Below are 17,260 nucleotides of genomic sequence, written 5' to 3' on the forward strand. Positions count from 1 at the left end.
TATCTTTAAAAAAAAGCAAAAAACAAAAAGCAATCTTGGGAATAAAGGACTTGAAGGAAGAGAGTGGAGATGATATACAAGGAATGCTGATCCCACATAGAGATGCATGCAAATAGGTGAAAAAGGAGGAGGAGGAGAAGAAGAAGAAGAAGAAGATCGTCTCCCTTGTTTCTTGATTCCTTTTGATTTAAGGCTTGAGAGAGAATGGTAACAAGAATATCAATAACTATCAATCTGAAAAGTACTGGACTATTAAACTGAAAAGACCTGGGTAAAGCTATCAATATCCGGAATTTCCGGGAAATCTGCCAAAACAAAAAGAATGATGCCACATGCACATCCTCAAATTTCATGGAATTGGCGCATTTCACAGAAATAAGCTTCAATTAAAATCCTATATTGCAAACGGAAAAAGACGAGTAAATAAGCTAAATTAGACAAGAAACTAAAGAAGCTTAGCACTTTCAAAAAGTGGTTTGCTTATGACTTCGCAAGACGCCGCGTTTTGCGAGTAAGAGTACGTGTCTTTGTTCCCTGCGAGGAGAGGCCCTTCAATGTTCCTAGATAAGTCGGGAAGAGGAAGAGACGTCTGCCAATCGCTTCGAAATGTGTTAAAAATTAAAATGTTCGTCAGTCACGCGTGACCAGTAACCGCAAAACTACAAAACTAAAACAAACAGTGCTACATTTTCGAACAACTCAAGGGGGATGGCATGTTTGATTGTTTTTGTGAGGAGTTGAAACTATGCACATGTCCTCTTCCGTGCTGTAGGCTTGAAAACAGAATGAACATGTTTGTTTCAGCTGTTTTGGAGGTAAACACTTTTGCTGATGGAATAAAACAACAACTTCTTAATATATATCGTACATAGCATAAGCTCTTAGAAGAAAAGGCGCATGGAATTGGAACAGTGTGTTAAGCTCTTTGGGTCAGTTTTATTACTGGTAGCTCTTACTATATAAAATCAATGCAATTCTGCCTTTAGGCAGCTAAGGATAATTTACCACGACAAAAAGAGAAATGTAATGGAATAGCAGAATACACAGAGCATTAAACGAAATAACAATGTTTTGCCATGCATGTTCTCTTTATCCCCAAAACCCCTGGGAGTGCCTCTTTGATGTTGATCCTCTTATCGGCATAATATTAATTCACTGTAAAATTGCAAGACACAGCAAGTTTTTATTTGGGAGTGAGGGAAACGTTTTCTCCCACAATACAAGAAATTTTGATTGCCCCTTCTTGCTCTTTTTGGACATGAATCAGCTTGTTTGCACCTTTCTGGTAACCTGTGGGAGGGCATGCCAAGCTCTAGAAGCTCTTTTTTAGTGAGATTTCCGCTAAAAAAACTCTCTAAGTCTGGCTTTCCGGTGTTAGGGGCCGAGGTTTTTGTGCAAAACTTCATCAGCATCTTCCTTGCCGCTTATAAAGGGTGTCCCTTCGGGCAATGGTGAGTAAATGTTTTGTAGCGGTCAGTAGAGACCTTTAGCTAGGGGTTTATTCTCTCAACCGCAAACCGCAAACTGCAGTTTGAGGTTAACCGTTTGCCGTCAGAGTTAAGGACGTTTCTAACCATTTAGCAAGATGTTCGCGCTCTCTTTCTCGAAAAACATGGAATTTTACTTGCTGCAGACGCCTTGTTTGTTTTTCCACTCAATGTCAATGTCGCTTAAAATGCCCGAAAACTCTTACATATGTCACCGCAGAACCCTAAAAGGTTATCATAAAAGGAGCTTAGATATGCAAGAATGAATCGGTGGCTTAAAGGTGGGATCATTAAGTTTAATTTGCCTAAAAGCTCTGCCGTATTTCACTTACGGCTAGAGGAGATGCTTGCTGTAAAAACATGAACCGCAAACGTCCAACGCGACGGCAAGGCCAACGTCACGTGACATCTTGAGGTTTGCAGATTGCGGTAATTCCGAAAAAGAGCTGTAGCTAAAGGTCTTTACTAAAACGCAGACTGCACAACCGAAATGCACTGTTTCCGTTGAAAGCTCAAATGATTGACAAGATAGCACAGTTTTGAATGCCGCGCGCACTGCGGGCATGGGTCCGTATGCAAGGCTTGCCGGATAATTTGTATCCATCCATGGTTCTCTTTCCTTTTGCCGCATTTCTTTTATGTTTTTCGACAGTTTTAAGTGATCATTGCATTGTTTCGTTCTACTTTTTAGGTGGGTGTCATGAAATTACATCATTCGGAGGCCCACGGTATGTTCAAACTGCGAAAACAAGGCGGAAAAACCTTTTAACTCAAGCCGAGCGTATCATCAGTTGTCGACCTTGAAGCGCAATATTCATCTTCCTTTCGGAAGAACCTTCAAAACTTGCTTGTTTCCCGGCGTATTTAATGCTAGTGGGACGTCTCGAAAGAACTTAACTTCGATAAACAATGTAAATTTTTCGTATTCACAGTATGTTTTTCTCAACCTGTAATCGACAGCTTCAGTCGCGCCCCGTCACTTAAGCAAGACAGCCTCCCTGGCGCCCTGCTGCTTTAAAACAGGAATTGTTGTTCCAAAGCAGTTGGGAAAAAACAAGGAAAATGAATTAAACAGGTTTCAAGTTTTCTTTATTGTAGTGTGGACTGCATTAGCTTGATTATGCCATCACCGTTTGCAAACAAAATTGTTTTACTGAAAAATTCAAATACATTCCTATTATACAAGAAATTGTAAGACCTTCCAATTACTTTACTGCAGAACTAATACTAAACAATTCTCCGCGCTTTTTATCAAGGTCATAAGTTTTACAATTCTCCTAATTCCGATGTTGTTTCTGCCAGCTTTCCCCCCCCCCCCCCCTCCCCTCCTCCCTTGCCTGCGTATACTTTTAAGGAAATAATTCAAGCTATTTATTTGTAAGAATTATTAAGTATAACGCAGTTGTTTATTGTTTCCTACGAAATTCATGTTTGTTGATGATCTGAGTGCAATTTGTCTACTTTTGGCCTTTTATCTTATTTCGTCTCTTCCAGTTTTCGAATCTCTAATTATCTTAGGCATTCGTTAATTAGAATAGATCCAATCTAGGTCATGTTACTGAGGAGATCTGGCTCAAGTTCGTTTAGACAGATAATGGGTGTTTTTCCAGATTTTCAGTCCTCTGTGACAGTTACACAAAATCGGATTGTTTCACATTTTTGGCATGACATGCGTTGACATCATTTTTGGGAGATGGGAAGATACGTCAACCCAAAATGAACGGTATTAGTTTTTCAATTTCTCGGAATAATTGCTTTCGTTTTTGGTTTTATACAACACTTCATTGAAATTCGTGTCATGCATAATCACTGTATAACAATATATCTGCAATCATGAACTCATTTGTATGTATAGTGATTAATAAGCAAATTAAAACCCACAATAGGGTACTGTAAATAATCTTACCAATGTTCACGATCTCCGAGTTTCCCAGTAAGATTTTTGCCAAACTGTATTAACTTTCTTTGCCCTCTCTGTTTCTGGAGTTCTTTTAAAAGGAAGCTATACCACTATTTCGTGATCTGTCAAAGTGCAGGAATGGTCCACCATGGCCAACTGGAAAACATGGACTGGACTCTGGACTGGACTTTGGACTGGACTCTGGACTGGACTCTGCACTGGACTCTGGACTGGACTTTATTAAACGAAGTTAATATTTAACCGATAATATAACGATTAACCGTTTCTATTTAATTATTAACCAGCGAGAATGAGAATGAAAATGGATGTTTTTTTCAAAGGAAACATAAACGAAAAATCTAACAATGCTGCCTAGTAACTTTCAATCAAGTCAAGCTAAAATTACGTGAACACTGTGACGACGATATATCTTATGCGTGCGCTGTCTAAAGAATATAAGGAATGTATCCAACTTCTGACTTCAATTACTGACGACTTTTGGGGCTTCTAAAATCTCTAAATCTCTGAAGTTCTAGAATATCAAACGATCCCTAGCTCTTCTAACTAGTCTCGTTCTTTCATTCAAATTTTAGCTTTCATTTTACGGTTTGGTTAATCACACTCTTTACGAGATAAGGTGATGAATATAGCACTCGCTTACTGATTAAGCCTAAGCGCACGTTTCAGTGATTAGGCCTAAGCACTCCGACTTTTAAAATTTTAGCTTTCATTTTACGGTTCGGTTAAGTACACTTTTTGCCGGGATAGTGTGATGAATATAGCAATCACTTAAGTGATTAAGCCTAAGCGCTCATCTCAGTGATTCGGATGTTAGCTTTCATTTTACGGTTCGGTTAACTACACTTTTTACCGAAATCGTGTGAAGAATATAGCACTCGTTTACTGATGAAGCCCAAGCGCTCGTTTCAGTGATTAGGCCTAAGCACTCGTTTAAAATTTTAGCTTTGGAGCTATTTAGCTTTCACAACATGGACCATGGATATTCTAGAACTGTAAAACGTTTAGAGATTTTAGAAGCCCCAAAGAGATCGTTTGATATTCTAGAACTTTAGAGATTTTAGAGATTTTAGAACCCCCAAAAGACCTTTCATATTCTAGAGCTTTAGAAATTTTAGACTCACAACATGGACCATAGATATTCTACAACTTTAGAGATTTTAGAGATTTTAGAACCCCTCTACAGGTCTAGCCATCAAATCCCGTACTGATTTTAGAGGTTCTTGAAACTTTTAGCTATAGATTTCTAGACTTTAGAGACATGCCCTCAGTCTTTTTAAAATAACTCTAAAATAGAAGATAGCTATAGATGAGTTCTATCTTCTAATGACAATAGGTACACTAGAAGGAAACCTTTTAGTTGCAGTTACATTTTGGCATAGTCGTTCCAAGCAAAATGAAAATTGTTTGCTTTTCTCCAATATATAGCCAAAGCAACAATATTCAAAGTTGAAAATTTTATTCAGGAATCCCGCTTGCAAGCAGGGAGGGTTTTACTGAATTAAAATACTACTACAGCTAATAATACGCTTTCATCACGTTGTAGTGGGTTCATTCCCGACCTATACTAAAGTTTTATAATCCACATCAAATTGAACGTATTTTCCTTTAATCGAGAAAAATCCGTGGAAAGGACGCCTTGCCTGAGAGTCTTTCTTCACTTAAAAAATATTCTGAATTGTCAGGAAACGGTGGAACCGTTGATTCTCTTGGATTTTCCCGACATATATAAAATATATCGTCAGAATCCTTTGTAATTGTGTTACTGGAACACGGAGAGTGCTTTTTCGCATCCTAAGGGCTGGCGGCAAGGTCTTTTATACCGTTCTTTAATTATTAACTTAACGCCCTCAAATGATGACATGATTTCGTGAAATCTCACGCCTCAAACGATTTGCGATGATAGATTAAAGGAATACAATGGGAATGAAATGTTGCAAGGAACTGGGCATCTAGCTGAGAAACCAGAGTTGACTCCGGCTTCTCAGCTGGATGCTCCAGCCGTTTTTTGGTTGTTTAGAGCGCGTGCGGCTCGTTATGGCATGATTCGTCCCCTGAGCAATTTACATGAAATTTACAAACAGAAATACTGTAAATTTCTTTAAAATATTTCCATGGAAATTTATTGGTGTGTTTTTTGCTCCATTTTAAAAATATTTTCAACACGTGAATTCAAGCCAAGATGTTAATCCAATCAGCCGACCAAGCTCCACGAACGAATTTCCACTCAAACACTGTCACAGCAACCGAGACTCATGTTGACCTTGAAATTTCCTAAGATATTTCCCTGGTAGCACCGTTAACTCAAAAGAGAATCTCGCTGGCATAGAAACGCACTATGCAGTCAAAACATTGGTCAGTTTTGGACCCAGTCTGTAGTTTGCATTTTGTACCCAGTTTGCTTTTTAAACCCAATCTGCTATCTGGAACCTGCAGTCTGTAGTCTGCATTCAAAGATCAAAGAAATAAGGACGTCTCCTCCTCTAACACCAGGTACTAAATACTCAAACCAATTTTCATGACACCTTTGACTTTAAACGTAGTACTACTTAACGTCTGGCATTTTTTCACTGTTTTGGATCAGTCGCTCTCTAAAATGCAGATAGCAATTTCTTTTTTGCTCCTTATCGGCTAAACTTCAGAATACCCGGCCACGATTGCGTGACATTAAATGCATGCTCCCGCAGTCCCGCAGGTCAATTTGCGATTTGGTTAACCACGCTTTTTATGAAATCTTCTGAAGAATATAGAACTCGTTTACTGATTAAGCCTAAGCGCTTGTTTTTATGATTTGATCGAAGCACTCTTTTAATTAACATTTTAGCTTTCAATTTGCGGTTTGGTTAACTACACTTTTTATGAGATCGTCTGAAGAATATAGCACTCGTTTGCTGATTAAGCATAAGCGCTTGTTTCAGTGATTAGGGTTAAGGTTAGGGTTAGGGTTAGGGCTAAGCACTCTTTTAAAATTTTAGCTTTCATTTTACGGTTCGGTTAACTACACTTTTTACCGAAATCGTGTGAAGAATATAGCACTCGTTTACTGATGAAGCCCAAGCGCTCGTTTCAGTGATTAGGCCTAAGCACTCGTTTAAAATTTTAGCTTTGGAGCTATGTAGCTTTCACAACATGGACCATGGATATTCTAGAACTGTAAAACGTTTAGAGATTTTAGAAGCCCCAAAGGGATCGTTTGATATTCTAGAACTTTAGAGATTTTAGAGATTTTAGAACCCCCAAAAGACCTTTCATATTCTAGAGCTTTAGAAATTTTAGACTCACAACATGGACCATAGATATTCTACAACTTTAGAGATTTTAGAGATTTTAGAACCCCTCTACAGGTCTAGCCATCAAATCCCGTACTGATTTTAGAGGTTCTTGAAACTTTTAGCTATAGATTTCTAGACTTTAGAGACATGCCCTCAGTCTTTTTAAAATAACTCTAAAATAGAAGATAGCTATAGATGAGTTCTATCTTCTAATGACAATAGGTACACTAGAAGGAAACCTTTTAGTTGCAGTTACATTTTGGCGTAGTCGTTCCAAGCAAAATGAAAATTGTTTGCTTTCCTCCAATATATAGCCAAAGCAACAATATTCAAAGTTGAAAATTTTATTCAGGAATCCCGCTTGCAAGCGGGGAGGGTTTTACTGAATTAAAATACTACTACAGCTAATAATACGCTTTCATCACGTTGTAGTGGGTTCATTCCCGACCTATACTAAAGTTTTATAATCCACATCAAATTGAACGTATTTTCCTTTAATCGAGAAAAATCCGTGGAAAGGACGCCTTGCCTGAGAGTCTTTCTTCACTTAAAAAATATTCTGAATTGTCAGGAAACGGTGGAACCGTTGATTCTCTTGGATTTTCCCGACATATATAAAATATATCGTCAGAATCCTTTGTAATTGTGTTACTGGAACACGGAGAGTGCTTTTTCGCATCCTAAGGGCTGGCGGCAAGGTCTTTTATACTCTAACGCCTCAAACGATTTGCGATGATAGATTAAAGGAATACAATGGGAATGAAATGTTGCAAGGAACTGGGCATCTAGCTGAGAAACCAGAGTTGACTCCGGCCTCTCAACTGGATGCTCCAGCCGTTTTTTGTTTGGTTTAGAGCGCGTGCGGCTCGTTATGGCATGATTCGTCCCCTGAGCAATTTACATGAAATTTACAAACAGAAATACTGTAAATTTCTTTAAAATATTTCCATGGAAATTTATTGGTGTGTTTTTTGCTCCATTTTAAAAATATTTTCAACACGTGAATTCAAGCCAAGATGTTAATCCAATCAGCCGACCAAGCTCCACGAACGAATTTCCACTCAAACACTGTCACAGCAACCGAGACTCATGTTGACCTTGAAATTTCCTAAGATATTTCCCTGGTAGCACCGTTAACTCAAAAGAGAATCTCGCTGGCATAGAAACGCACTATGCAGTCAAAACATTGGTCAGTTTTGGTCCCAGTCTGTAGTTTGCATTTTGTACCTAGTTTGCATTTTAACCCAATCTGCTATCTGGAACCTGCAGTCTGTAGTCTGCATTCAAAGATCAAAGAAATAAGGACGTCTCCTCCTCTAACACCAGGTACTAAATACTCAAACCAATTTTCATGACACCTTTGACTTTAAACGTAGTACTACTTAACGTCTGGCATTTTTTCACTGTTTTGGATCAGTCGCTCTCTAAAATGCAGATAGCAATTTCTTTTTTGCTCCTTATCGGCTAAACTTCAGAATACCCGGCCACGATTGCGTGACATTAAATGCATGCTCCCGCAGTCCCGCAGGTCAATTTGCGATTTGGTTAACCACGCTTTTTATGAAATCTTCTGAAGAATATAGAACTCGTTTACTGATTAAGCCTAAGCGCTTGTTTTTGTGATTTGATCGAAGCACTCTTTTAATTAACATTTTAGCTTTCAATTTGTGGTTTGGTTAACTACACTTTTTATGAGATCGTCTGAAGAATATAGCACTCGTTTGCTGATTAAGCATAAGCGCTTGTTTCAGTGATTAGGGTTAAGGTTAGGATTAGGGTTATGACTTGTATTAATTTTATTCAACTGCGGGAAAGCGTAACTGCGGGAGCAGCAGTTTTACCCCCATTTCATATACTTGCTTTCTCCACTGCGGGAGTGCGGGACTGCCAGCTAGAGCAACAGTTTTACCGCCATTTCATATTCATCCTTTTTCCACTGCGGGACTGCGGGACCGGAGAAAGCAGTATCATGAACGTCAACAAATAGAAGTGTTTGGTGTGAAACTTACTGTTTCCTCTAAGATATATTTCCTATTCCCGTTATAAGTTGGAACGCAAACATGGCTATCCACTGTTTTCCCTTTTTCTAGATGATCTTAATATCTGCATGTTGCGTACGGACAGTCACGTAAAGCACATAAATGTCAAAAAGCAGATTGCGATGGAATCTCCTTGTTAGCTCAATTTTTTGCTGCATACGTTTGCACATAGTTACTACTAACTATGGTTTGCATAAAAATGTCTGTCTTGAAAAAACGTGGCGGCTGCTATTTAAACCTTGTTAATTTTCCACTGTTTGATCGACACGACAGTGATAAACGGAAGTTTTGATCGGAGAACAAACATCTCGTCCCATTGTAGTTGTATGAACATTGCGTGACCATAAAACATTTTAGGTGATAAGAACTGAGACGAGTTTATACCTTTTTTTTTAATTTTCTATGCTATTTCTTAGATCCTGCTTCGTTTTCGTGTGTTCTCGTTTGTTCATTTTGCATACTTATCTTTTTTTCAAAGATCAAAGAAATAACGACGTCTACTCCTCTAATTAACACCAGGTAAATGCTCAAACCATTTTTCATGACAACTTCAATTACAACACGTAATCTTTAAACGTAGTACAACTTAACGTCTGGCATTTTCTCACTGTTTTGGATCAGTCGCTTTCTAAAATGCACATCCCAATTTCTTTTTGTTTAAGTTGTAGCGGCATCACTTGAATTACGACGCATATAACAATAAACGCCATTCGCATAGAAATAAGTGTCTGGGTATATCCTGCAGTTTAGCTTTTTGCCCCTTTCTACAAAGGTGAAATGGTGTGACATGAATGGACCTTGAATGATTGCTTCGAACATTTCACCTTAGTGCGCATATTTCCCCTTCGGTTTAGCCAGCGATATGTCAGTTCCTGCTCAAGAACAGCTTCGGAAACACGATCACTTTATGATGTTGTCTTTAACGCATTTAGCTCAATGTAAGATATTTATGACTTTCGATTTGCTGGCTGACTATCTGCAATTCTTCCAGCTATTAAGACCAGTGATTTTCATTGTTTGGTTCTTCACTGGTCAACTTCTGACTTCAATTACTGAGGCGGTTCCTCGACTGAGCTTCTGTCCTTCGACTTCTTGGGGCCTTGCCCAACGTAAAAGCAAAAAGCAAGGTGACACACGCTTTCACTGGCGACAAATGGCTGATTGGTCGACGCCTTGCCATGTGACTTCAATAGGGCTGCCATCGGGTATATTAAAATCAGATCTCCCTCGATAAAAAATACTCTTTTTCAGGCCAGTAAAACCGACGAATGTTTTGACTGCATAGTGCGTTTCTATGCTAGCGAGGTTCTCCTTTGAGTCAACGATGCTTCCAGGGAAATATCCTAGGAAATTTTAAGGTCAACGTGAGTCTCGGTTGCTGTGACAGTGTTTGAGTGGAAATTCGTTCTTGGAGCTTGGCCAGCTAATGGATTAACATCTTTGCTTGAATTCATGTGTTGAAATATTTTAAAAATGGACCAAAAAAGACACCAATAAATTTTCAAACGTTCGGACGGATGGCACAGTCGGTTAGTGCGCGGCCTTGGTGCAAGAGGTCCTGAGTTCGATTCCCGGATCTCAAATCCTAGTTTCGACTTCTTTCCATTCTGTGTAGCTTAAGTAGCTTTAAATACCCGTAAAACGGAGCACTGGTGGAGAGGGGGAAGTAAAATGAGCGCACCGTCGACCTCAGGTTTGTCAGTTGAATTACTGGTACGAGTTATCGAGGTTAAATATGGTTGCTTTACTTTACTTCTCCCTTCCGACAAACGCGTGGGTCCGCATCCAACAGAAAATGCGAAGATTTCTGCTGTGTTTTCAAAATTAAGTTGTTAAAATTGCCATTCAAGAGATCCATAGAGGCAAATATATTAAGACTGACGAAAAAAAGCAATGCAAGAGGTCTCTGAAAGTTTAGAAATGTATTTCAGTTGTTCAAAAATAGATCTAAAGTGAATTTAGCAGCAATATTAACCGATATCATACGTCATGTTGCATAAAGGTGCAGGTCTTGACATTAGAAAGTTCTATAGCATTCTAGACCTGTTCTAGTTAGAAGAGCTAGGGATCGTTTGATATTCTAGAACTGTAGAACGTTTTGAGATTTTAGAAGCCCCGAAGCCCCTCAGTCTTTTTAAAATAACTCTAAAATAGAAGATAGCGATAGATGAGGTGACAATATCAAACGATCCCTTTGGGGCTTCTAAAATCTCTAAACGTTCTACGGTTCTAGAATATCCATGGTCCATGTTGTGAGTCTAAGATTTCTAAAGCTCTAGAATATGTAAGGTCTTTTGGGGGTTCTAAAATCTCTAAAATCTCTAAAGTTCTAGAATATCAAACGATCCCTAGCTCTTCTAACTAGTCTCGTTCTTTCATTCAAATTTGAGCTTTCATTTTACAGTTCGGTTAACTACACTTTTTACCGAGATAGTGTGATGAATATAGCACTCGTTTATTGATTAAGCCTGAGCGCTCGTTTCAGTGATTTCAGCTTTCATTTTACGGTTCGGTTAACAACACTTTTTACCGAGATAATGTGATAAATATAGCACTCGTTTACTGATTAAGCCTAAGCGCTCGTTTCAGTGATTAGGCCTAAGCACTCTTAAAATTTTAGCTTTCATTTTACGGTTCGGTTAACTACACTTTTTACCGAGATAGTGTGATGAATATAGCACTCGTTTACTGATTAAGCCTAAGCGGTCGTTTCAGTGATTAGGCCCGCTAAGCACTCTTTTAAAATTTTAGCTTTTATTTTACGGTTCGGTTAACTACACTTTTTACCGTGATCGTGTGATGAATATAGCACTCATTTACTGATTAAGCCTAAGCGCTCATTTCAGTGATTAGGATGTTAGCTTTCATTTTACGGTTCGGTTAACTACACTTTTTACCGAGATAGTGTGATGAATATAGCACTCGTTTACTGATGAAGCCCAAGCGCTCGTTTCAGTGATTAGGCCTAAGCACTCGTTTAAAATTTCAGCTTTGGAGCTATGTAGCTTTCACAACATGGACCATGGATATTCTAGAACTGTAAAACGTTTAGAGATTTTAGAAGCCCCAAAGGGATCGTTTGATATTCTAGAACTTTAGAGATTTTAGAGATTTTAGAACCCCTCTACAGGTCTAGCCATCACATCGCGTACTGATTTTAGAGGTTCTTGAAACTTTTAGCTATAGATTTCTAGACTTTAGAGACATGCCCTCAGTCTTTTTAAAATAACTCTAAAATAGAAGATAGCTATAGATGAGTTCTATCTTCTAATGACAATAGGTACACTAGAAGGAAACCTTTTAGTTGCAGTTACATTTTGGCATAGTCGTTCCAAGCAAAATGAAAATTGTTTGCTTTTCTCCAATATATAGCCAAAGCAACAATATTCAAAGTTGAAAATTTTATTCAGGAATCCCGCTTGCAAGCAGGGAGGGTTTTACTGAATTAAAATACTACTACAGCTAATAATACGCTTTCATCACGTTGTAGTGGGTTCCTTCCCGACCTATTCTAAAGTTTTATAATCCACATCAAATTGAACGTATTTTCCTTTAATCGAGAAAAATCCGTGGAAAGGACGCCTTGCCTGAGAGTCTTTCTTCACTTAAAAAATATTCTGAATTGTCAGGAAACGGTGGAACCGTTGATTCTCTTGGATTTTCCCGACATATATAAAATATATCGTCAGAATCCTTTGTAATTGTGTTACTGGAACACGGAGAGTGCTTTTTCGCATCCTAAGGGCTGGCGGCAAGGTCTTTTATACCGTTCTTTAATTATTAACTTAACGCCCTCAGATGATGACATGATTTCGTGAAATCTCACGCCTCAAACGATTTGCGATGATAGATTAAAGGAATACAATGGGAATGAAATGTTGCAAGGAACTGGGCATCTAGCTGAGAAACCAGAGTTGACACCGGCTTCTCAGCTGGATGCTCCAGCCGTTTTTTGGTTGTTTAGAGCGCGTGCGGCTCGTTATGGCATGATTCGTCCCCTGAGCAATTTACATGAAATTTACAAACAGAAATACTGTAAATTTCTTTAAAATATTTCCATGGAAATTTATTGGTGTGTTTTTTGCTCCATTTTAAAAATATTTTCAACACGTGAATTCAAGCCAAGATGTTAATCCAATCAGCCGACCAAGCTCCACGAACGAATTTCCACTCAAACACTGTCACAGCAACCGAGACTCATGTTGACCTTGAAATTTCCTAAGATATTTCCCTGGTAGCACCGTTAACTCAAAAGAGAATCTCGCTGGCATAGAAACGCACTATGCAGTCAAAACATTGGTCAGTTTTGGACCCAGTCTGTAGTTTGCATTTTAACCCAATCTGCTATCTGGAACCTGCAGTCTGTAGTCTGCATTCAAAGATCAAAGAAATAAGGACGTCTCCTCCTCTAACACCAGGTACTAAATACTCAAACCAATTTTCATGACACCTTTGATTTCAACACGTAATCTTTAAACGTAGTACTACTTAACGTCTGGCATTTTTTCACTGTTTTGGATCAGTCGCTCTCTAAAATGCAGATCGCAATTTCTTTTTTGCTCCTTATCGGCTAAACTTCAGAATGCATGCTCCCGCAGTCCCGCAGGTCAATTTGCGATTTGGTTAACCACGCTTTTTATGAAATCGTCTGAAGAATATAGCACTCGTTTGATTAAGCCTAAGCGCTTGTTTTTGTGATTTGATCGAAGCACTCTTTTAATTAACATTTTAGCTTTCAATTTGTGGTTTGGTTAACTACACTTTTTATGAGATCGTCTGAAGAATATAGCACTCGTTTGCTGATTAAGCATAAGCGCTTGTTTCAGTGATTAGGGTTAAGGTTAGGATTAGGGTTATGACTTGTATTAATTTTATTCAACTGCGGGAAAGCGTAACTGCGGGAGCAGCAGTTTTACCCCCATTTCATATTCATCCTTTTTCCACTGCGGGACTGCGGGACTGCGGGAACGGAGAAAGCAGTATCATGAACGTCAACAAATAGAAGTGTTTGGTGTGAAACTTACTGTTTCCTCTAAGATATATTTCCTATTCCCGTTATAAGTTGGAACGCAAACATGGCTATCCACTGTTTTCCCTTTTTCTAGATGATCTTAATATCTGCATGTTGCGTACGGACAGTCACGTAAAGCACATAAATGTCAAAAAGCAGATTGCGATGGAATCTCCTTGTTAGCTCAAGTTTTTGCTGCATACGTTTGCATAAAAATGTCTGTCTTGAAAAAACGTGACGGCTGCTATTTAAACCTTGTTAATTTTCCACTGTTTGATCGACACGACAGTGATAAACGGAAGTTTTGATCGGAGAACAAACATCTCGTCCCATTGTAGTTGTATGAACATTGCGTGACCATAAAACATTTTAGGTGATAAGAACTGAGACGAGTTTATACCTTTTTTTTTAATTTTCTATGCTATTTCTTAGATCCTGCTTCGTTTTCGTGTGTTCTCGTGTGTTCATTTTGCATACTTATTTTATTTCAAAGATCAAAGAAATAACGACGTCTACTCCTCTAATTAACACCAGGTAAATGCTCAAACCATTTTTCATGACACCTTCGTTTACAACACGTAATCTTTAAACGTAGTACAATTTAACGTCTGGCATTTTCTCACTGTTTTGGATCAGTCGCTTTCTAAAATGCACATCCCAATTTCTTTTTGTTTAAGTTGTAGCGGCATCACTTGAATTATGACGCATATAACAATAAACTCCACTGTTTTCCCTTTTTCTAGATGTTCTTAATATCTGCATGTTGCGTACGGACAGTCACGTAAAGCACATAAATGTCAAAAAGCAGATTGCGATGGAATCTCCTTGTTAGCTCAAGTTTTTGCTGCATACGTTTGCATAAAAATGTCTGTCTTGAAAAAACGTGACGGCTGCTATTTAAACCTTGTTAATTTTCCACTGTTTGATCGACACGTCCCATTGTAGTTGTATGAACATTGCGTGACCATAAAACATTTTAGGTGATGAGAACTGAGACGAGTTTAAACCTTTTTTTTTTTTTTTTAATTTGGAGGGGTGTGAGGTTTCGGGGTCTGAGTTTTCGTGACATCCCCGAGTACGTGTTGGAATTTGTCACCACAATGGCTTGAGAATCATGCCACAATTTTTCTTTCCCGAATCTCCATTTAAAATTCACGTGAGTGCAATTAATAAAGGGCCAGAAAACCGTTTAAAACATTTTGTGGTAATTTTTTTGTCAACAAACTTGGGTTGTCGGCGAGCAGAATTCGAACGTAAGCCGTTGTGCTTTTGCTGTTATTTGTGCTTTTTCTAACTATTTTAAGACGAATTTAGGCTGTTATTTTCGATTCAAGTGTAATAAGACGGCAAAACAGTATTGATAATGTATTTATTTGTGATAACTTCGCGAATAGAGACTTTAATCGCGTCCTTTCGCCGGGCTACATCGACAACAATGTCATTTACGCACAACCGGAATGCACTGAAAGGGCAAATGATTGACAGGATAACAAAGCTTTGACTGCCGCGCGCACTGCGGGGGCGGGTTCCGTATGGAAGGCTTGTCGGATAATTAGTGTCCATCCATGGTTCTCTTTCCTTTTGCCGCATTTCTTTTATGTTTTTCAACAGTTTTAAGTGGTTATTGCATTGTTTCGTTCTACTTTTTGGGTATTTTGGGTGTCATGAAATTACATTATTCGGAGACCCAAGGTATGTTCAAACTGCGAAAACAAGGCGGAAAAACCTTTTAACTCAAGCCGAGCGTATCATCAGTTGTCGACCTTGAAGCGCAATATTCATCTTCCTTTCGGAAGAACCTTCAAAACTTGCTTGTTTCCCGGCGTATTCAATGCTAGTGGGACGTCTCGAAAGAACTTATCTTCGATAAACAATGTAAATTTTTCATATTCACTGTACTAGGTTTTTCTCAACCTGTAATCGACAACTTTAGTCGCGCCCCGTCACTTAAGCAACACAGCCTCCCTGGCGCCCTGTTGCTTTAAAACACGCATTTTTGTTCCAAAGCAGTTGGTGAAAAACAAGGAAAATGAATTATTTATTTATTTATTTATTTATTTATTTTGTGATTCGCCCAAGGGCAGGTGATAATACAATAGGACTCTAGGTCCCCCATATAATATTAACACCCAAACCCAACCCCGGATGAGAAAGAAGACCTAACCCAAAGTACCCATTAAAAAAATTTAACAACTACAGATAGTCATAGGATTAACTCTTCGACATTTAGGACAAACTAACTTATATGAACGTATATTGTCTCCGTCGAATACTATTTTAAGGCTTTCAACGAAAAAATAATTTAGCTTATTTTTAAAAGAAGAGATGGAAGTCTGCAACTTAATGCTATCTGGTATGGCGTTCCATAAATTGGCTAGGCGATTGAAGAAGGAATCGCGAAACAGACAAGTTTGAAAGGCGGCGTATTTAGATAAATGCCTGAGCTGCCACGACGGGATTTGCTTTTGCTTTTGCAGTACTGTATGTAATTAAACAGGTCTCAAGTTTTGTTTATTGTAGTGTGGACTGCATTAGTTTGAGGATGCCATCACCGTTTGCAAACAAAATTGTTTTACTGAAAAATTCAAATACATTCCTGTTATACAAGAAATTGTAAGACCTTCCAATACTTTACTGCAGAACTAATAGTAAACAATTCTCCGCGCTTTTTATCAAGGTCATAAGTTTTACAATTCGTTTAATTCCGATGTTATTTCTGCCAGCTTCCCCCCCCCCCTCCCCCCTTGCCTATGTAAGAAAAGACTTCAAGCTATTTATTTGTAAGAATTATTAATGTATAACGCAGTTGTTTATTGTTACCTACGAAATTCATGTTTGTTGAAGATCTGAAGTGCAATCTGCCTACTTTTTGGCCGTTTATCTTATTTCATCTCTTCCAGTTTTCGAATCTCTAATTATCTTACAGTCGTTCGTTAGTTAGAATAGATCCATTCTAGGTCATGTTACTGAGAAGGTCTTGCCCAAGTTCGTTTAGACGGATAATGCTTCTCAAGTATAAAAACGAACAATGATTTGAGTGTTTTTCCAGATTTTCAGTCCTCTGTGACAGTTACAGTTTCGTGTCATGCATGATCACTGTATAACAACATTTCTGCAATGTTAACTCAGTTGTACGTATAGTGATTAAGCAAAGTAAAACCTACAATAGGATTTTGACTTCTTACACACTGCGCTATACAGAGGGCGGTTTTACATGTAACTTACGCAAGGCGATTGTAAGACGTCTTCGATTACACAGATCGGAGTATAGAGGGCTTAAGATCACGTTTCACATAGACTAAATCGGGCTTTTCGTGTTTCAAGTGCTAAAAAACCGCATTTTCTCGTGGAACGGACAAACATTAGGTTATTTTACGGAGGTGAGGACAGGTTAATAACTGAGGCCTTAGACCTACCTCTTATCGCCACAAAACAGCCCTAAATGGCTTTCTTATGATACGTCCCGATCGTGTTCTCGGAGCCATAAAAAGAAAATTCAGTTCCCTGTTATTCTCTCCAACTTCTTGATTCGA

At 38.5% G+C, this 17,260-nt stretch overlaps 1 long non-coding RNA gene across 1 annotated transcript in view; it reads left to right on the forward strand.

Moving 5' to 3' along the window:
* The first annotated feature begins 13,057 nt into the window (after positions 1–13,057).
* Positions 13,058–17,260, forward strand: part of LOC138030131 (uncharacterized) — an 8,258-nt gene continuing 4,055 nt past the window's right edge. Inside the window, exons 1-2 of the long non-coding RNA XR_011128035.1 lie at positions 13,058–13,134; positions 14,221–14,261. This is a non-coding gene — a long non-coding RNA (uncharacterized lncRNA). The remainder of the gene's footprint in view (positions 13,135–14,220; positions 14,262–17,260) is intronic.

This window comes from Montipora capricornis, chromosome 13 (genome assembly GCF_036669925.1).
Source record: "Montipora capricornis isolate CH-2021 chromosome 13, ASM3666992v2, whole genome shotgun sequence".
Lineage (NCBI taxonomy): Eukaryota > Metazoa > Cnidaria > Anthozoa > Scleractinia > Acroporidae > Montipora > Montipora capricornis.